Genomic DNA, 5,294 nt, shown 5'->3' with positions numbered 1-5,294 from the left:
CCCCTCTCTTACTTGCACTCTCTCTCTCAAAAACAAATAAATAAACATTAAAATTTTTTAAAAAACAACACTTTCACCAATTATATTCAAACAAAAATGCACAAACAGTATTTGCACAATATGCGTCTTCAGTGTTTCCTCAGGGCTGACTCTTCTGACCACCATGCAAATGGCCCGGTCTCATCAGCACAGTTTGTCAGTTTGTTACGCTGGATCTGGGATGCTCACCCAGCTACACCTTAGGAAGCCCGGGATAGAAGACTCTAAGATCTTGAAATCCCAAATTATTATGGCTCCATGATGCCAGTAATGCAAAATTTGTGACAATCATGCTTGTCCACCTCATAAATACACACTTGAGTGATGCTATTCTGCAGACTGTTTTTTAGTCCTGAGTCGTGGTCCTCTTGTCCATGTTGTGGGACCTTTCCATGCCAAATGCTGGATGTTCTGTTTGGAATGTCTAATTTGGAGATGAAGGTCAAGCAGCCACAGTCATCTACAGTGTAATGGACAGCGGTCATGGCCAGCAGCTACAAAGCTATTTTCCAAGACAAATGACACACTCAAAAGGGGCAGGAACTCTGTTTTCAGAGTTGAGACCTGCACAATTTTTGAGGCACCAACAACAGATATGGTTCTGTCATGGCTGACCCAGGCCAGGTGGCTCCCACTGGCAGAGAAGCTGACCCAATCCACCCAGCCACCAGTGCCACTGCCACCACATTGACATCAGCTTACCAAAAGGCTTCTTGCTGCCACAGGGCATACTGGCTGGCTTTTCAGCCACTTCTTTAAGTTAGACAGAAAATACTCTGAATTGGAAACCATATGATCCTGCTGCCAGCAAAACATTATTGGGATGCCAACCCAAACTGACGACCGTGGAACGTATCAGCTTTTTAATGTGCTTGCTTACCCACCAGTCATTGTCAGACTCAAAGTAACAAACAGAAATGAGTCGTGCTCCAATTCCCACAGCAAATTTATTCTCTAGAGGGCCACTTGGCAAAGTCACTACACGATTAATTCTCAGGATTACCAGAGTTGCTTCTAGACACCATCTTTCAGACTCCAGACACAGGCATTGTGGTCTGTCCCACAAATGACAATGTGGTCACTCTTGAGAGCCCAGTCCATACCTGGGATATGTCCGTTGTGCTCCTTGAGTTCATGAGCTTTCACCCGTTGGCTCCTGTTCTTCTTATAGATGTGGACTTCGTAATTATTGGGGCTAAGAGCACTCTGAGTACAATCCCTGTTCCAGACATGGCAGGTGATTGGCTCTAGTAAAAGCTGATGCAGAGACATTATACCTAGTGTTTTTTAAAGGATAGAAAGCAGGTATCAGGGCAGTCCAGACCTGCTCGGAGTGGAGAATTTGCAGACCCTGGTCAGTCTCTGGGAACAGACTCCTGCAGGTGCCCTCAGATGAACTCAGGAAACTAGTTAGGTATTTACTAAAGTGGCCCAGGAGAGAAACAGCCAGATAATGAATAAAAGTGATTATGCAGGGCACTGACTTGGAAGCTAAGTAGTAGCTGCTGTTAGATCAAATTGTTGGAAAAGAATTTGGTGTTGTGCAAACTGTAGAGAATGCACTCGAGGATGATGTACCGTCAATGGCATGGCTGTGGATGCTTGGCCTTGAGGCTAATCCTTCGGCACCTCCTGTGATTCCATGAGCTATGCAAAATAATTTCATTTTCCAATTATATTAGCGAGTTGTCTTTCATTACTCATACCTAAGAACTTGACAAATATTCACAAAAACAGAGGAAAAATAGGATTGGGATGGGTTCCAAGACTGACTACATAGTAAAGAGACAAGAATCTGAATGAGATTGTGTCATGTATCCTTGGCTTTTGAATATATTTGATTTGATCCTATATGTGTCAAGTTCAAGAAGTAAAAATATAACTCAGGACCTTATCTCTCAACCCTGCCCCTTGGCAATGTTCTCACTCTATGTCCTTAGAGCACTTCCTAGTTAAAATCTCCTTTATCTCACTAACATTATTAAAATAACATCTTATGTCACCTTTCTGCTTCAAGTTTTCATGTCTCAAATCTACCTCCTATGTTACCTAGAGGCTAAATTACCCAGAGAGATAAAGTTAATCATGTCTCTTCTGAAATCTCTTCAGTAGTTTCCTGTCTTGTCTGCAGGATGAAGAACAGTCTCTTCTGGAGGGCATAAAAGACCTGCCCTGTCTCTCCACATGGTCTTAAGTGGTGTTACGCTTTGTCCTTTAATTTCTAGGTCTCTGGTCTGTTTGTGGTTTGCTATACATACTTCACTATGTTATATATTTGAACCTTTATTCATGCTGTCCTCTCTTTTAGAATAACCTTCCTTGCTCATTCATTTGATAATAACTTTTCTTTCTCTTGGGTAGATGATCTCTAAGTGGGACTAAATGCCTATGGTAAACTTCCCATACCACCCTACACAAACTTCTATCCTTAATTCCACATGTTATTATGTATTTCCAAGTGTAAATTATTGATTTCTTTGATTTTTTTCCAGAATTTGAATATTTCTGAGGGCAAGAACTGAATCTCATTCATGTTGGGTTCCTATCCAGCAACATTAACATGAACATTATGAGGCACCTGTGTGGCTCAGCCAGTTAAGCATCTGACTCTTGATTTTGGCTCAGGTCATGATCCCACAGTCTTTTGAGCCCAGTATTGGACTCCACCCTGACAGTGCGGAGCCTGCTTGAGATTCTCTCCCTCTCCCTCTCTCTCTGCCCCTTCCCTGCTCACATTCTCTCTCTCTCTCTCTCAAAATAAATAAATAAACTTAAAATAAATAAACATTATGTGGCACATAATAATGCTTAATAAATGATGATTCTGTCATTTCAGGCAATGTAGATGACTGAAATATGAAGATGAAATTAGATAATGTTTTTTTGGAAAGCATGTGATCCAAAATATTATCTACGATAAACCCCAAAATATCATCTACACCTTAGTTACCATTACGGTCATCTTTAGAGTACTTATAGTTGAAAGGAATGAATTAATATTAAGACATGCATATGTTTAGGGATTGTCTATATTCCACAATGTAGAAATAAATTTAGTGATTCTTACTTACAAAATAATGTATAGTACACTTTGATGAAATTTGGCAACTTAACAGAGTTATACAATATAATGTTGCATTTAAAATGATTTTTTTTATCTTTTAATTTCTTTTTGCTTTAGAAAGAAATATCATTGCAGGTTGAGGTATTGCTTGTTTATGTCAATGCCCTGTGACATTTCAATTCAGTATAACAATTTTGGAGAATTTTATTAGAGTTCCACATGAAATAACTACGATGCCTAAAATACTGAATTTATCAGATTTATAACAGGTTTTTGAAATACATAATCATGCATCCCAAACAATTTTGGGAAATACATAATACATATTTCATATATGCATACAATACACAAATTTGTTATATTTGTGAGTGGAAGACACCAAAATATAACCATATCTCTCAGTTCATATTATATTGCCCCTTTATAGACATAAAGTATTGTAAAATCATCTTCTGACCCATTTTATTAACTGTGGGAAATTAGTCATAACATTGTTTATGGTATTTTGATACTCTTAACTATAAATTTATATTTGAATCTCTCAGACACAAACACCAATTATTATGTTATAATATAGGGAGTTAAAAGATACAAATTACTTCCTGGATAATTTTAAGAAAACTTTTACTCTATATTCCCTCATTTCATGGTAAATAAAAACATGCCTATCTAAATATGTTTCGTATAACTGTATTACACATCCTTTACTGCATCATCGAAAGTTTCATTTCAAAAAATACATATGAATTTTCTCCATTGTTGCAGAAATATATTCACTTTACTTATATTAGTACATAATAAATTAGTAATTATAAAACCTTCAATTTTCATTTAAGAATTTTTATCTGTGATATTATGCATGTATATTTTGTCACATATTCAATGCTGGAAATGGAAATTTTAAATTTTCCATGGAGTAAATGCATACGTATTTATATGTACACATGCATAGTTATTCAAGCATATGGGTGAAAATACTTCTCTCCATGTATGTATGAACACATGTTTGATAAATACTGAGTGTTAATGACAGATGTCATTTTAAACAGATGTAAAGCAAATTAGGCCTACTCTCTAGAATTGCTGGTGTTCTGATTTTCTCTGACCTTGAATAGTACACGTCTTCCTATTGCTTTAGTTAGTTTCCACCCCCTTTTCTTCCTTCAATTTTCTTTAGAACCAAGGTCAGACCTTCTATATCAGTTCCCTACAGAGTAAGAAATGGCTTATGAGAAAGTACAGAAGCTATTTGGGGTTAGAGATACAGCTTAAAGGGAAACATCTAAAGACAAAAAGTTGGAAAGGCCCAAAGGTTTCATGTGCAACCCTTAAAGGAAAAAAAATAAAGTTCACACAGATACTAAAACTATATATGAGTTGATTTCAACTTTGATGGAAAGTTCTTTCAGAGTCTGATAGGAGAATTATAAGTAATTGCAATTTTAAGAGAGTTCTTGGTTATTGTTACATCAGAACTATATTATGTTTTTTACAATATGTAACATATTTGCCTATAATATCCCTTATGGCTTTGCTATTCAAGTGTCCGAAATCTACTTAACAACTCATATAGAGTCAATGATAATTCCATTTGTGAACTTTTATGGTTCTTATATGTGAATGAACAGGGGAATGTGAAGCAAATCACGGTGTTCTTGCTCCTGACACCTAACTCTAAAATGAAACATGTTTAAAATACACACCCCCACACACCCACCCACACACACACACTTATACGATAGAGTTTTATAGTTGCATAGTTTGCAAGGGTGAAATTAATGATATGAGAAAAGTAGAAATCGAACAGGATTTCATATAATGTAGAAAAGATATATAGCCAAATATATCAGATTCTTAAAGCTGCCATAACAAAGTACTACCAAATGGGTGGCTTAAAACAATAGAAATTTATTCTCTCACAATTCTGGAGGGCGGAAGTCTGAAATCAAGATGTCAGCAGGGCTTTTCATAAATGGCTTTTATTATGTTGAAGTAATTTCCTTCTATTTCTTATTTGTCGACTTTTTTTTTCTGAGAGTATTGCATTTTGTCAAATGTTTTTTTCTGCACCAGCTAAGATCACCATGTACATATTTTTCGGTTCCTCCTTCTGTTAATGTGATATATCACATTGAGTTTCACATGTTGAAACCTCCCTGCTTTCCAGAAATAAATCCCACTTGGTCATGGT

The 5,294-nt window shown here is 36.6% G+C and overlaps 1 pseudogene; it reads right to left on the bottom strand.

Annotated features, from left to right (window-relative positions):
* Nucleotides 1–204: 204 nt before the first annotated feature.
* LOC122229319 lies at nucleotides 205–1,271 on the bottom strand (annotated as a pseudogene).
* Between the last annotated feature and the right edge of the window lie 4,023 nt (nucleotides 1,272–5,294).

The sequence above is a fragment of the Panthera leo genome, chromosome C2, assembly GCF_018350215.1.
Source record: "Panthera leo isolate Ple1 chromosome C2, P.leo_Ple1_pat1.1, whole genome shotgun sequence".
Classification (NCBI taxonomy): Eukaryota; Metazoa; Chordata; class Mammalia; order Carnivora; family Felidae; genus Panthera; species Panthera leo.
Note: the sequence above shows the minus strand (reverse complement) of the source record. Positions and strands in the feature narration are given on the sequence as shown.